The sequence below is a fragment of the Staurois parvus genome, unplaced genomic scaffold, assembly GCF_062004578.1.
Source record: "Staurois parvus isolate SC_StPar_1 unplaced genomic scaffold, SC_StPar_1.0 ptg000581l, whole genome shotgun sequence".
In the NCBI taxonomy this organism is placed as follows: domain Eukaryota; kingdom Metazoa; phylum Chordata; class Amphibia; order Anura; family Ranidae; genus Staurois; species Staurois parvus.
The window spans coordinates 2,057,581-2,074,920 of NW_028318377.1; positions in this window are offsets into that span (position 1 = coordinate 2,057,581).

The following is a 17,340-nucleotide window of genomic DNA, read 5'->3' on the forward strand; positions in this document are numbered from 1 at the left end:
CTTTATACCAGCAGACCCACTACTCTAGAACGGATTGCCATACCCTGAGGGTTGATCTGCATATCCAGAGAGTTACTTCAGGTTGAATGTAAAGGAGCTCTAAAGGAAGAGGACCATCTTTACCAACCCCATAACATCTAATCTGACGACCCACCATCTCTGAGAGGGAAGTCCATCTACCTAATACCTGTCTGATGACATCTGGATTTTAACATAAGGCACAATAAATATGCGCGTCCGGTGAGTGCGCTTTACCTTTTCCACTACTGCACTGATACCGGATCCAGTGTCATTAAGCATGAGAGTCACTTTATATATTGTTTACATTGGAACTTTCTGATTTTACTATTTGTGATTGAATTATTTTATGTGGTGGTTTTAGTGATTATATATGCAGAGTCATTTGGACATTTATTTATTCTAGCACTGCACTTTCTTGTTTATTAGTACTCACAGGTAACTTTAGACCTTCTTTCATCTTCCTGGAGCTGATTGTTGGCTCAGTCATTGCCATTTTGGCTATTCTTCTATCCATTCGAATGGTAGTTTTTCGCTTTCTTCCACGTCTTTCAGGTTTTGGTTGCCATTTTAAAGCATTTGCGATCATTTTAGCTGAGCAGCCTATCATTTTCTGCACTTCTTTATATGTTTTCCCCTCTCCAATCAACTTTTTAATCAAGGTACGCTGTTCTTCTGAACAATGTCTGAAAGGACCCATTTTCCTCAGAATTTCAGAGAGAAATGCACTGTAAGCAGCATGTACAACATTTGCTGCCTTCCTTCCTTAAATAAGGGCAATAATTGCCACCTGTTTTTCAAAGAATGAATGACCTCACTAAAAGAACTCCACACTGCTATTATTTTGAACATGCCCCTTTCAATTAGTGATTCAATTACACAGAATCAGCAGCATGCATGTCATGATTGTTGGGTCTGTTGGATTTCTATTACTCTACTACACCTGCTAGTAAATTATTTGCCATGTAGAATTATCATTTCTACCAAAAACAGTGATTGATCAGGTTAGTGATGTCTGACTGCTATTATTTTGAACACAACTGTAAGTGCAGTACATAGTACAGTAGGATTGCAGAATGGATTATGTGTCTTGCCTTCAGTGGCTCAGTCCCTACCAGGGGCGGACTGACAACTCATGGGGCCCCCGGGCAATAGGGGATCATGGGGCCCCTGCATCCTTGCCCAAACTCAAAAAAGCCTAAGAAAAGGGTACCAGGGGCATCTCATGGGGCCCCCTACTGACCCTGGGCTCTCGGACAGTGCCCGAGTTTCCAAATGGTCAGTCTGCCCCTGGTCCCTACTAGCAGTATCAGCAATGGGTGACTAACCCTCTCACCAGTTCCCAGAGCTGACCTCTCACTGTAGAGGGGAGGGCTCTCAGTCTCTCCCTGAAAGCCTTTGGTGATCAGCAGTGGGAAGCAGAGGGTGAGTGGGTGCTCCAGTCTTCCTGCTTCAGCAGTGCAGGTGCTGTGATATTATTATTATTATTATTATACAGGCTTTATATAGCACCAACAGTTTGTGCAGTGCTTTACAAAATGAAGGTAGACATTACAGTTATAATACAATTTGGTACAAGAGGAAACAGAGGAGCCTGCTTATTAGAGCTTACAATTTAGGAGATATGGGCAGTGCTGTGCTGCCCCTGGGTGTCCTCACTCCCAATCTCAGGCTCAGATCTCCGCTGGTATGGTCTCCAGCTGGCAGGGAAATATCTGGACAGAGATGCTCTCTAACTCCCTTGGTGGCAAGAGGAAGAACTTACCAGAGCAGCTTATTACAAATCATCTCTCCATTCCTCCTGTTGCACAGTGCCTTTTGGGATTTGTATTATAAGGAGTCTATTAATTCCATTATATGACTGCTGTCTCAAACTACCTCTCCCAGGCTTCTATGGGCTTGGCTTTAACTTTCCGCTTGCTGGCTGGCTGGAGGAGGATCGTGCAGCAGAACAGCAGTATCTCCGTAGAGGGAGAGAAGAATAAAGGGCAAGGTCTTCTTCAGATTATTGTAGAACCTGGCTACATATATATTCACCAACCTCAGCAGTTATAAGACTTTTATTAGTCTCTCTCAAGGAGCCAACAGAAGTCCATATTAGAGTAATAAGAGAATTTCAGAATTGTATACATCCGTCTCTATGAATCCAGGAATAAAACCTTCCTTGCTGCTGGTGTCAGTACAATGCTAATTTCACAGTGTACAGATAATAATATTCATAATTCTTTCAATGTGGTTCCTGCCCCCTGCTGAGCAGATGTCGATGAATGAGGACAGAATGTTACAGTAAGGTCGCGTTTTCTGTATAATGGTGTCCTTGGGCGCTCTACAATTATTGGGGTCATGCTTGAGCTGATGGGTCAATCTCATCCTTCACAGCACATTGTAAAGAGTTAGAGCATCACTATGTAAAAAAATAAAACATTACATTTCCTACTACATTGTACATTGACAGCATTCATGGAAGCAGCCGTTTGTTCTGTATAAATTGATACAGACCACAAAAGAACAGTAGTATTTTTGTTATATATCCCTGCACAGTGCTGTATTAAAACTCATGCAAGAAATTGCAGTGCTTTACGTGAAACCACCAGATATCACCCATGTGACTTCCTGGAGCACACATGACCATGACAGTTTAAAGCGGAGTTCCACCCAAAAGGGGAAGTTCTGCTTTAAAGATTGGTCCCCCACTCCCCATTAAGGATTGGCACCTTTAGGGTGGGGGGGGGGGAGGTGTTAGGTATCCTCTGTGACACCACACCAGATCTTAAGCAGACAGCCCCTCATCCAGCATAGCAGAACCCGGGGCTCATCATTCAGGCACTCAGATTGTCACAAGGCCGCTCCCAGGCTGGACCAATCCTCAACAGGAACAGACCCAAAGCTACTGAAAAAGTACAGTATGGAGAGAGACTTGAGACGACTTCTGGCGTGGAGGACAGGAAGGCGGGGGGGAGGTGGTTATTGTTTGGAAGGAGAGTCTCTCTCCCCCCCCCCACAAGGACATTAGGGAGATCTCCTTCATGGGCTTGTGCCTCAGTAGTGCCTTTTCCTCCTGCATGATATAGGTTCTGTTCGGCTTCTTTTTCCAGAAGAGCCCAGTTACATCACAGTTGAACACTTGTTGAGCGACGTATCCTTCTGCCTTCATGAATTCTGCAAATTCTTTCTTGTAGGCTTCTGCAGCGGCCTTGTTAGAACTGGAAGCCTCACCATGTCTTGGCACACTGTGGATGCCACTTGTCTTGCGGAATTTTTCAAACCACCCTCTACCAGTGCAGCAAGTGAAGAATTTAAAGCCAGTAGAGGAGGTTTGCAGTAAAGCACTGTCCAATTTCCTGGCTTTTTCTCAGATCATAACTTTACTATAATGCGATCACCTGTCAGCTGTTTCTCTTCAACCATGCTAACAAAAGTTTTTCCACCTCTTCCTTCACTTGTGTCCTCTGCTTGGTTAACATCATTACTTCTTTTGCCACATCAGCTCTTTTGATGGCAACTTTCTTCTTTAAAATAGTCAAGATTGTTGACTTCGCCAGATCAGTCACACGAATACCACGGTCATGCTTTTCTACAATTTCTGCCTTCAACTCAATGGTTATTTTCTTCACAACCTTATTCTTACCATGCTTGTTCTGCACACCTTCATTGCCGCTCTGCATGTTCTGGTCACCTTCATTGCCACTCTGCACGTTGTGGTCACCTTCATTGCCACTATCACATTGTGGTCACCTTCATTGCCACTTTGCACATTGTGGTCACCTTCATTGCCACTATGCACATTGTGGTCACCTTCATTAGTGACCTGCACGTTCTGGTCACCTTCATTGCCGCTCTGCACGTTCTGGTCACCTTCATTAGTGACCTGCACGTTCTGGTCACCTTCATTGCCGCTCTGCACGTTCTGGTCACCTTCATTGCCGCTCTGCACGTTCTGGTCACCTTCATTGCCACTATGCACATTGTGGTCACCTTCATTAGTGACCTGCACGTTCTGGTCACCTTCATTAGTGACCTGCACGTTCTGGTCACCTTCATTGCTGCTCTGCACGTTCTGGTCACCTTCATTGCCGCTCTGCACGTTCTGGTCACCTTCATTGCCGCTCTGCACGTTCTGGTCACCTTCATTGCCGCTCTGCACGTTCTGGTCACCTTCATTGCCGCTCTGCACGTTCTGGTCACCTTCATTGCCACTCTGCACGTTCTGGTCACCTTCATTAGTGCTCTGCACATCCTGGTCACCTTCATTGCTGCTCTGCACATCCTGGTCACCTTCATTGCTGCTCTGCACATCCTGGTCACCTTCATTGCCGCTCTGCGCATTCTGGTCACCTTCATTGCCGCTCTGCGTGTTCTGGTCACCTTCATTAGTGCTATGCACGTTCTTGTCACCTTCATTAGTGACCTGCACGTTCTGGTCACCTTCATTGCCGCTCTGCACGTTCTGGTCACCTTCATTGCCGCTCTGCACGTTCTGGTCACCTTCATTGCCGCTCTGCACGTTCTGGTCACCTTCATTGCCACTATGCACATTGTGGTCACTTTCATTAGTGACCTGCACGTTGTGGTCACCTTCATTGCTGCTCTGCACGTTCTGGTCACCTTCATTGCCGCTCTGCACGTTCTGGTCACCTTCATTGCCGCTCTGCATGTTCTGGTCACCTTCATTGCCGCTCTGCATGTTCTGGTCACCTTCATTGCCGCTCTGCACGTTCTGGTCACCTTCATTGCCACTCTGCACGTTCTGGTCACCTTCATTAGTGCTCTGCACATCCTGGTCACCTTCATTGCTGCTCTGCACATCCTGGTCACCTTCATTGCTGCTCTGCACATCCTGGTCACCTTCATTGCCGCTCTGCGCATTCTGGTCACCTTCATTGCCGCTCTGCGTGTTCTGGTCACCTTCATTAGTGCTATGCACGTTCTTGTCACCTTCATTAGTGCTCTGCACTTTTTCAACAACATGCTTGCTCTGCACATTCTTGTCACCTTCATTACCTCTCCGCACTTTCTTCTTACTGCCATACTTGCTCTGAATTTTCTTTGGAGCCAAACTGGATGTCCAGTACAGTATGTGCTAAAAAAATATACACAAAATAGCTTTACAGCAAGTGTGCACAGGGATGTACAGTACTGTACAGTATGTGCTAAAAAGCACACCAAAAATCTTCTCACTACTGTGTCTTCACAGTACACTTTCAGTGTCTGTCTGTGACCGCGATCTCGCCTACAGGAAGTCATGACCACGTGTCAGAGCAGGGAAAATGGCCACGACTCGTGTTAGTCAACCGAAGCAGAGTTCGCTAATTAGAGCAAATTTTTGTAAACACTTCTGTTTGCAAACAGAGTTCTTCGTGAACAGAAGCGTTTGTGACCCGAGGTATCACTGTACCTATCAAAATCCAAACTAAAGCTAAATATCTTAACCTTACCCCTAGGAGGGAACTACATATCAGAAAGGTATTTTACAGAGACATTGAAGGTCCATTATAAGCTGATCACATTTATTTATATATATATATATATATATATATATATATATATATATATATAAAAAATAAAAACTGCTGGAAAACCACTCTAAATAGGCAATGTAAATTTACAGGGTAAATATACACTTCTGTTATACAAAAGATTTAGAGATCCAGTTTAATTGCTTCCCTACTGCCCTATACCAGAGCTACTGCTACAGGGCGGCAGGGCTGCGCAAAATCACGTATATATACATAATTTTGCATTTCCGGGCCATTGGCAGCTACAGCTGTCAATCACAGGGTCCCGTCCAGAGATTCCCCACTGGCAGCCGACAGACGCCAAGGAACACTGACATGTAAAGAATACAGATCTCTCCTGTCAGCTCCAGCATGCTGCTCTGTATTGCTCTGCATGCATAGCAGAGCAATACAAAGCAGCATACTTACACAGTAGAACACACATAGCACAGTTAGTAAAACAGCACAGTTAACCCTTTGATCGCCCAAGATGTTAACCCCTTCCTGCCCAGTGTCATTAGTACAGTGTTAGTGCTTTTTATTAGCACTGATGACTGCATTAGCGTCACTGGGGATGTCAGTGGCAGTTAGTTCCCCCCCAGTGTCAGAATGTCCACCTATAAGTTGCTTATAACCGCCATTACTAATTGCAAAAAACGGCCTTGTCAAGAAGGGGGGTAAATGCTCTGGAGGGCAAGTGGTTAAATAATCACACGTCTGTTTTGATGAATCTACCCCATGCCTGTGCGCTTTTCATACACATTCTATCAGTTGGCAGTCATGCCCTGCAGGTTGTAATTTTGGCTTTACACAATCCTAAACATGATAGATGGTGCTGCACTGCCACCTGGTGGCAATCTTAAAAATGCGCTTTGGATTCTGTAGCTCAGTTATACCCAAACTGATAGTTTAGTTTTTATGGTCAGTAGCCATTTAGGTACATTTAAAATTCAATTAAAAAAAAAAAAATAAATGGCGTTCAGTTTATTTTCTTCAGTAAGACACCAAGCAGAAAAGCACGCCTTGGATCTCTGCAAAGAGACAACTGCTTCCACACAGGAGAACAAGGGATCTTCTGCAGCTGCTGACAGGGGACAGGCTTTACCACCAAGCTTAGTTTTCTTTAAAATAGACACAGACTAAGGCTCGGTTCACACTAGCCGGCTGGTTATGGGTGCTGGAATCTCACCTATTCCCGCACCCAAATCACGCTGCTTTTGCAAGATGCACAATTCATTCTGAATGGCACCCCATGCATCTCAGCACGCAGCGCGATTGCGGAAACTGCATGGTCAAAAAGAATTCAGGTTCCCTGCGGCCGCATTTTCTAAAAAGGTGCATGCACCTTTGTCCTGTGGAAAACACGGCGCAGCAGCACATTCAACTGAATGGGCTGCCATGCCCAAGCAAACATGGGAAGCACAGCCCCCAATGGTGTGAACCTAGGCTAAGGCTGGGTATAGACCAATTTGTTTTTTAACCAGCCATCGGGATGATGGGAAGTAAAACAAAAACAAAACAAAAAAAAAAAAACACAATTGGATTCCCCCATCCACATAATCGAGGTGAATATATTATTGTAATCTGATATCGGGGAATCCGCCACTGTCAGAATACACTAATCAGTGCTACAGCAGATTGAATGAAAGTTTTCCAACAGTCCAATTGACAGAAATTAATCATTATATCAACTTCTATCAAGCAGGAACGGCCATAGATGGATCAAAAATTGACTGGTCCCTGCTGAACTTCGGATCCATTTATGAGCAGCTTAAGACTCCTATGCACATGTTTTGTATTCATGTACCTGGAATGTATTTGGACAATTTACACTGGGTTTAGTAAAGCTATACAGTCTGGAGCAGTGGTTTGCAACCTGTGAAACCTCAGGACCCACACGTGTCGTCCTGTCCACCCTATAGCAGAAATACTGGTACAGGGCGGCACGGGTGCACAAAATCATGGAAAAATACACGGAACTTTGCAGTTTCGGGTAGGAGGTGCACGCACCATACACACCCCACCATTCGCAGCTTCGTCTGTCAATCACTGGGTCCCGGGCAGTGATTAATTACCGCCACCCGGAGATCGCTGAGTATTACTGACAGGGGAGAGAACTGTATCAAAACAATACAGATCTCTACCGTCAGCTCCTGCACACTGCTTTGTATGGCTCTGCATAGCAGAGCCATACAAAGCAGTGTGTTTACAGTTGAAAGCACACACACAGCATACTGTGAAACAGCACAGTTAACCCTTTGATCGCTCCACATGTTAACCCCTTCCTGCCCAGTGTCATTAGTACAGTGTTAATGCTTTTTATTAGCACTGATCACTATTGGTGTCACTAGGGATGTCATTTCCCCCAGTGTCAGAATGCCCGCCGCAGTCCCGCTATAAGTCACTGCCATTACTAGTAAAAATAAATAAATAAAATCATTCCAGTATATATTAACAATATAAACCAATTAATTTACACGTATTGGCATTTTAGGAGCAGTTGTGTGTTTTTTTTTTCAGCAGCCCCTGAACTCTCCTTTATGTTTTCCTATGTGTCCATGTACACATCGTCGTTTACAGGCAGTTGAGGTTACAGGCATTTTTTTGAAAGCACAAAAATCACGTTCGGGAGTAGAGTTTACTAGAGTTTCAAATGCCAAACGCATGTAAACGCGTTTGGACACGTTTTTGGGCTGGTCTATATCCAGATGCTGTCCAATACCTTTTTCCCTCATCAAAAATGCATTTTCATGTATTCAAATGGACCTAATACACCAGTGCAGTCAGTTCCAGGTTTCGCATGCAGGAACAAATGGTAGAACTTGCCGCATTATTTCTGCACAGAACTGTACTGGAACACAGCAAAACACAGCAAAAAGGCACAAGGAGTGTTGTGTGCACTCCAGAATGCATCCAGAGGAATTACAGCACTATGTAGCCCCTCCCACAGCACCAAGCATGGTTCATGGGCCACTTTTGCTACAGTTGCAACACCTATCAGGAAGTAGTTGGGTGGGGCCCCACATGGCCACTTTTTTTTTTTAAATTGTGATTGCTAGCAGGGAAGAGATCCCCCGCTAGATGTCACAGCAGGGATCGGTGGGGTTCAAGGGCCGGTCAGATTGTAACATGTTACACCCCAAATATGCATGCAACATGTTAAGAAAGGTGGACTTATCCTTTAACATATCATTGTCAATAAAGCAGATTTCAAGCTTGATTAGCGCATGGGATTAGTACAAAACATGTCTATGCAATTCTTTACATTTAAAGTCTCCCACTTCTATTTAATGTGTGAACTTAAAGCGGAGTTCCACTCAACGATCAAAAAATAAAAGTCAGCAGCTACAGAAACTGTAGCTGCTGATTTTTAAAAAACAGCCACTTTCCTGTCCCTCGGTCCCAAGGTGTGTCCCCCGCAGCCTGTTTTCCCGGCCATCTTGTATTACAGGAGGCCGGCATCTTTAGTGTGGGCACCCAGCTATGACAGCTTGCGGCTTCACAGCCGGGTACCCACTGTGCATGCGTGAGTAGCGCTGCGCTTCATGAATGGTCCTGTAGTCTTCTGGGACCTGTCACGTGTCCCAAAAGACTACAGGGAGGGAGGACACCTTCCGCTTCCGATCGCCTAGGCGATTGGACCGGAAGTGGGAGTGGGTACTTGTCAAATTCAAGTTCCCGCTCCCCAAAGGTGCCAATCCTTAATGGGGAGCGAGGGAGCAATCCTTAAAGCGGAACTTCCCCTTTTGGGTGAAGCTCCGCTTTAAGCTGGCCATAGATGGATGTGGTTACATTTTTAGGAAAAGTCTTTTGAAAATTTGTACAAACATTCTCAGAACATTCGTTTGTCATTCAAAAGATTTTTTTTTTTTTGCTCTTAACATTTAATTTTGGAATGAATGGACTTCACTGAACAAAAACCACACACACAGTTAAAAATTTGTTCATGAAAAATGTTCCAACCTGCGCCTTCGAATGTTCTCATCACTGTGGTTAAAACAGATATTGATTTGACCCACTAATGATTAGAAAAACTAAAACATTTAGAATCTTTTCCCAAGAATTTCCGTTAATCTACCTAGTGACGTCATCGCGTTTCAGAAGTTGATGCTTTATGTCAGCTTGGTGATATACTTTATATGTGCTTTGTTTTTATTCACGTGTGTATTTTGATGCTGAATGTTAGAGGATTTTGTTAAACTGTGAAGGAGGCGTTTGCATGAGTTTTTATTACTAGAATGGGAATTCTAGGGAAATCTGCAGGGAATCTTCCATAGGCAGAATACACTAATTATTATTATACAGGATTTATATAGCACCAACAGTTTGCTCAGCGCTTTACAATATAAAGGGAGACAAATACAGCAACAATACATAGATGGATGTGGATACATTTTTAGGAAAAGTCTTTGGAACATTTGTACGAACATTCTCAGAACATTTGTTTGTCGTTCAAAAGACTTTTTTTTTTGCTCTTAACATTCAATTTTGGAATGAATGGACTTCACTGAACAAAAACCACATACACTGTTAGACATTTGTTCATGAAAAAAGAATTTCGAAGTCATTCTACCTAGTGACGTCATCGCGTTTCAGTTGATTATGTCAGCTTGGTGATATACTTTATATGTGCATGGCTTTTATTCACGTGTGTATTTTTATGCTAAATGTTAGAGTATTTTTTTAAAGTGTGAAGGAGGCGTTTGCTTGCTTTGCATGAGTTTTATTACTGGCCGTCTGGACATGGCTATTTGCTGAGCAGTTTTCCTGGATGATCAGAGACTATGTGGAGGTAACCACTGGTGTCTATGTGAACAATAGAAGTGCTATGTTCTTATTAAGGGAGTTACAGGAATCTGAAAAGCTTGCACCCCATTACCGCTCTGAGTGAAGGTGGATGTTGGTGACACAAATGTTATAATATGGCTGAAAGAGGAAGAGATTCATCAGTTTTGACACCTTTTAAAAAGGGACTCTCTCTTTTGGACACTATCATTTGTTTTTGGTTTGGACTTTTTTTCTTTTATTCATTGAGACTGAATGACCAAGTGCACATGTTAGTTTATACATTGCATATGTATGGTAATTGAACTGTCACTTATAGCACAGCATAGTATCCTAGGTTTGCTGAATAATATGCCATTGAATACGTTTGTTATACACCACATGGGAGACTGATAGATTGGATCCTTCCAGTCCTCATCAGTCAGACAATAATAGATTGCCATTTTGTCCTCCTCTCCAGAAGTGGTTTACCAAGTTTTGTGTTTAACAACTTGCCCTCCTGAGGATGTACCCCTCTTCCTGACCAGGCCATTTTTTTGCATTACGGCACTCCATTAATTTAACTGACAATTGCACGGTCATGCAGCGATGCACCCAAATGAAATTTACGGGGTTTTTTTTTCTCCCACGAATTGAGCTCTCTTTCGATGGTATTTGATCGCCTGTGCATTTTTATTTTTTGCACTATAAAACAAAAAAATACAGCCAATTTTGAGAAAAAAATATCTATTTTTTTACTTTGTTATTAAACATGTTTAGTGGGAAAAAAATAAATAAAATTTTGTCATAAATTTAGGCCAAAATATATTCTGCTACGTCTTTGCTAAAAAAAAAAAAATCCCAATACATGTAAATTAAATTGGTTTACATGAAAGTTATAGCGTTTACAAATGGTGATATATATACTGGGATTATAATTTTTTTTTACTAGTAATGGCAGCAATCAGACTTCTAGCAGGACTGCGGTGGCACTCTGACAATGAGGGGAACTGACATCCCCAGTGATACCAATACAGTGATCAGTGCTAATAAAACGCACTGACACTGTACTAATGGCACTGGGCAGGAAGGGGTTAACATGAGGGGTGATCAAAGGGTTAACTGTGTGCATTTTACTATGGGTCTGTGTGCTTCACTGTAAGCACACAGCTTTGCATGGCTGTGCTGTACACAGCCATCCAAAGCAGTGTGCATGAGCTGACAAGGAGGAGAACTGTATTGATCACATATAGTTTTCCCCCTCGGAGATGCTTGGCAAGCACCGGGCACCGGTGAGTAATCACTGGCCAGGACCCAGTGATTTGACAGCCACGAATAACGACACACCCACTATCCCGAATGCAAAATCACGCGTATATATTTACGCACGTGATTTTGCGCACCCGTGCCACCCTGTAGCAGTATATCTGCTATAGGGCGAACAGGAAACTGTTAGCAAATGGGATAATAAAGTGGAAACCGGTCCCTTTGTATCTTTAAAATGAGAATACCAATAAGGAAGTAGGCAGAGATACTAATGTCCAGACATATATCTTAGTTGCAAATATTTGTAAAAAGTATGTTCAGGGGAGGCCATACTTGGTAATTTATGGACATTTGACAACTACTAGACATGTGCAAAACTACAAAATTTGTTTTGAAATCTAACAAATTTCGTGTAGTTGGATTTGGTCAATTCGTTTTTGCGATTTTTTTTCGGTAATTTGTATTCTAATTCAATTCGAAAACATTTCAACCAAATTCAAAAAGTCATTCACATTTGAAATTAGTTCAACCGAATTCAAAAGAGACTCAACAAACTCTGAAATGTCATTCAAAATCAAAAAGATTTCAACCAAATTCGAAAACCAGTCGACCAAATTTGAAGTGTAAAGCTGGCCATACACTTTTGATTTTCTAACCGTTAGTGGGGTCAAATCGATATTTGTTTTGGATGGCAGTGACGGAAAAATTTGAAGGGGCAGGAAGGAAAAAAACATCTTGATCAAAAGAATTTTTGGCCAATGTATGTGGTGATCGTTCAGAAATTACATCCATTTTAAAACAGAATGTTAAAAGCAAAAGAATTTTTGAACATTCGTCAAATCAAATGTGTAAGAATTTTCATACAACTTTTTTTTATGAATATTCTTGGTCGAATATCTATATGTGTGTATGGCCAGCTTAACGCCTCGTGCACATAAGAAAATCTTACAAAAGTTTCGTACAAGGACAGATCGTCCAATAATCGAATCATTAGTACACAGTTTTCAATAGCTGAGCATTGCAATTTGTATGACAATATCTGAATGGAGAATTGCGAAAATTTTTCTCATACGATACCAGATCGTACGATTTGTTCATTCAGTAGAGTAGCCGTACGAAAATACAACACAAATACATGTCTTCACGTTCAAAATTCTTTTCTTTCGTATGAGAATTTTCATATCTTTAGTAACCTTTTCACTTTCGATGTGAGACTAGCAGGTGGGGGGGGGAAAAAAAAAAAAAAAAATCAGACAATTGTTTGTCCGATATTCTCATCGTGTGTATTCTCATCGGGCTTAAGGCTGGCCATACACATATAGATTTTTGGCCAAGAATATTAGTTTCAAGAATATTCATTTGATTTTCTAATCGTATTCCAGGTTTCAAACTAGAGTTTAAAGTGGAGTTCCAGTGAAAATGTAAATAAAGTCAGCAGCTACAAAAACTGTAGCTGCTGACTTTTAAGAAAAAAAAAAAAAAAACACAAACAAAAAAAACAAACCAAGGACACTCACCTGTCCCTCAATCACAAGGTGTCCTCCCCACAGCCTGTTTCACCAGCCACCCTATGTTCCCGACACCTTCAGTGTGGGCACCCGGCTGTGACAGCTTGCGTCTTCACTGCGTGAGTAGCACTGCGCATTGTGAATAGCCCCGTAGTCTTCTGTGACCTGTTCCAGAAAATGATCGCAGTGGAAGTGAGAGCGGGTACCTGTCAATTTCACCCCCACCCCGCTGCAAATCTTTAATGTGGGGCAGGGGGACCAGTCCTTAACCATTTCAATACCGTGCAATTTTACACCTTCCTGCCCAGGCCATTTTTCACGTTTCAGCGCTCTCACACTTTGAATGACAATTGCGCGGTCATACAACATTGTACCCAAACTAAAATTTTATCATTTTCTTCACACAACTAGAGCTTTCTTTTGGTGCTATTTAATCACCGCTGGGGTTTTTATTTTTTGCTAAACAAAAAAAGACCAACAATTTTGAAAAAAAAACACGTTTTTCTTTGTTTCTGTTATAAAAGTTTACAAATAAATAATTGTTCTTCATAAATTTAGGCCGAGATGTATTCTGCTACATGTCTTTGGTGAAAATAACCCAAATTAGGATGTATTATTTAGTTTGTAAGAAAGTACTAGAGTTCACAAACTATGGGATAGATCTGAAAATGATTAATCCTGAAGTACTGACAGCCAATCTAATTTCTTGAGGTCCAAGAATATCAGAACAGTACAGATATCCCCCAAATGACCCCTTTTTGCAGAGTAGACAGTCCGACGTACTTCATAAGAGGCATGGCAAGTTTTTTGAAGTTGTATTTTGTTTATCATTTTTTGGAAAATTAAAAAATTGAAAAAATTATTTTCACTATTTTTTTTTTTTACATACTGTCACCAGTGCAGTACAGCATCAACATATAACTGGCATGGCAGTGAACAGGGACACTGACAGGTGACAGTATGAAAAAAAAAAAAAAATATATATATATTTTTTTTTTTTTTTATTATTATTTTAAATTTTTTATTACATTTTTTTAAAGATTTTTTTTCATATTTTACTATGACCAAAGTAGTACAATGTTACCATAGTAACATTGTACTACTTTGGGGAAGTGATCAGTATTTTTTTTTTTTTTTTTTACACAATTTGCTTATAGCAAAGAATTACTTTGCTATAGGCAAGCATTTACCTGAATGACATCGATTCATTCAGTTTTTTTTTTTTTTTTGTGCTTAGATGCGATTTGGTCACAGCTAATCACATGACATGTGCATGTGATTAGCTGTGACCATTCACAGCTAGGCAGTAGTATACAATGGATGGCATGAATGAAGCCATCCATTGTATACAACTGTCATGTGACCTGCTGTGATTGGTCACGGCAGGTCACATGGTACCAGCAACGGGGGCCGGTACTCAGATCTGTCATCAGCCGTGTCCGAGGTACACGGCCGGTGACAGATCGCCCCGCTGCGTGGCTCTGCAGGGTCGCAAACTGCGCATGTGCGGGTACACGCCAAATGGCGTGCACCCGGAATGCCGAAGCACTTCTGAAGCCGCCACACGGCCATTGGCCGGGCGGCTAATGGTTAAAGTGGAACTTCCCCTTTTGGGTGGAGCTCTGCTTTAAAATTTGTTTTCGAATGTTTGTTAGATTTTTTTTCAAATCAAATTTCAGCCTAATTTAGCTTCGTTATTTCAGATTCATTTAAATTCGTTATTTTTGTAATTCGGAATTCTGATATATCCGAACAACGAAAAATTTCATCCAAAATTCGATTCAGAACAAAACGAGCAGCACATGTCTAACAACTACAATCATATTTGTCAGAAAGAGTTGCCATATTGTTGAATCTGACATTTCTTTTATGCAAATGTCTGGGTTCGAGGAGAACGTACTAAAGCTGGAGGTCAGAATAGCCAGGCAACTAGTATTTTCCGGGGGTCCACAATGGCTCACAAGTTTATTCCCCCTTTCCCAGTAGCACATATTCGATTCACCTTTCATTCTACCTCTCCGTTTGGTCATCAGGAAGGTGGAAAAGCCACCCTGTGTAAGCAGAGTTGTTGAAGTTCTAGTATACACAGGCCATGGGCTGGTGCTTGGCTACTGACCCAGCTCTGTCACATGAAACGAGTCATGAGCCACCATACCTGTTGCATGGCCTCAAAGGTAGAGTGCAAGATCGCATATGGAGAGTCATGATGCTCTGTGCTCCTTCCTTGCTGCACATTGATATCTTGCAAATGATTATTGCAGCCTCAAGTTCTCATTTATATATGCTGACACTTGGCCTATGCTCAACACTGGGAACCTTTATAACCAAATTGGAAAATGTGCAAAAATACTAGAAAAAGGAGACCAAAACACGTGAAAGGGATCAGCGTTAACTGGAGCCATGAGCAATAAAAACAAAAAAAACCACATGCTGCAGTCTATCAATGGCATAATAGATTCTGAGGTTCCCCCTAAGGGTAGTCTAGATGGACATGTAGGATTTAAAATGGACTTCTTTAAGCAGTTAGAGCATTAGTTTTCTTTTGGAGAGGGGGAAAAAAAAAAAAAAAGCTGAAAGTATTCAAAACCAAAACTGACCATTGTAAGCACCACCAGCAGAATTATAGGATTTCTCCTTACAAATGTTAAAAAAAAAAAAAAAAAAAAAAAAAAAATTGCCTTTAGTTATACTTTTGGATAACCAGAGTTAGGCTTACCGGTAACTCCTTTTCTATGAGTCTTCCAGGACAGCCGTGATTTTTCACCCTGAAGATGTACAAGTGATGTATATGTGGTTATCTAAATGTTTGCATCTTTCAGTGTCTTCCGCTAGTTCGAATAAAACTGGGGATGGAGGCCTGGAGGTCCGCCTTTTAAAGTGGTGGGGGATGGTGTGTTTCCTGACCCAGAGGCAGGAGCTCTAAGTCTCAAGGGGCTGTCCTGGAAGACTCGTAGAAAAGGAGTTACCAGTAAGCCCAACTCTGGTTATCCAAAACTCAAAAGTATAACTAAAGGCAATTTTTTTTTTTTTTTTTAGTTATACTTTTGAGTTTTGGATAAGCAGAGTTAGGCCCCACCACTTGACAACCAAGAATTGAACTTCTTCCAGACCTTCTCATAAATGGCTCTAGTTACCGGCTTACCAGAGTCTTTATCACGGTGTCTGAAAACCCTCTGGCTTTCAGGAGCTGCTCTTCAAAAACCATGCCGTCAATTTCAAGGTTTTGATCCGTGGATGCAGAACAGGACCTTGAGAAATCAGATCTTCCATCTCTGGGAGAGGAAATGGGGGATCCGAGATAAGACTGTTCAGAAGAGAAAACCAGGGTCTTTTTGGCCAGAAGGGTGCCATCAATATAAGATCCGTCTTTTCCCCCACAAACTTCTGCAGGACCACTGGGATCAGTCTTATCAGAGGGAATGCGTAAGATAGGCTGAAATCCCACAAACTCATCAGGGCGTCTATCCCCAAGGCCTGCTCTCGTGGATTCAGGGTGAAAAACTGACTGACCTTCCTGTTTTGTGGGAAGCAAAAAGATCGGCCTCCGGTACCCCCCACTTGCAAACTACATCCAGAAAGACCTCCTGATTGAGAGACCAATCGTCGTGACTGCTTGGCCACCGACTTAGGAAGTCTGCTAGGGAGTTTTGTGATCCGTTTAGATGAACAGCAGAGACCGAAAGTAGATTTCGCTTGGCCCAGGATAGAATATTGCCTGCAATCTTCTGCAGCGAGGAGCTCCGTGTACCTCTGTTTGTTGATATAAGCCACTGCCACTATATTGTCCGAATGGTTCTGTAAGTGATGGTTCAAAAGGTTTGTTCCAAAGGCCTCCAATGCCCTTTGAACTGCCATCAGTTCCCTCTGATTCGAGGATCTCCAAGACTCCTTCCGAGACCACAGCCCCTGTGCCGCCATGTCTCCTAGATGGACTCCCCAACCATAACTGCTGGCATCGGTTGTAACAATGAGTGGAGCCGGCTGGTTCCACTCCAATCCCCTGCCAGATTTACTTCGTTAACTTTGTTTCTTGACCCTGAGGGAGGAGCTCTACATCTCAAGGGGCTGTCCTGGAAGACACAGGGAGAAATGTATTAGAATACATGTCGCTTTTTATTGTTGTGTCTGCCCCAGTTAGATTCTCCCTCTGTTTGTCCTGTTTACCCATTTTCATTGAAAGTAAAAGTAAGGAAAATCTCAGTTTTGGATTGTCCCCAGAAAAGTAATAGAGGGGAAATCTTCAAATAGGGACACTAGTTCTGGTGACCTGAAAAAAAAAAAAAAAAAAA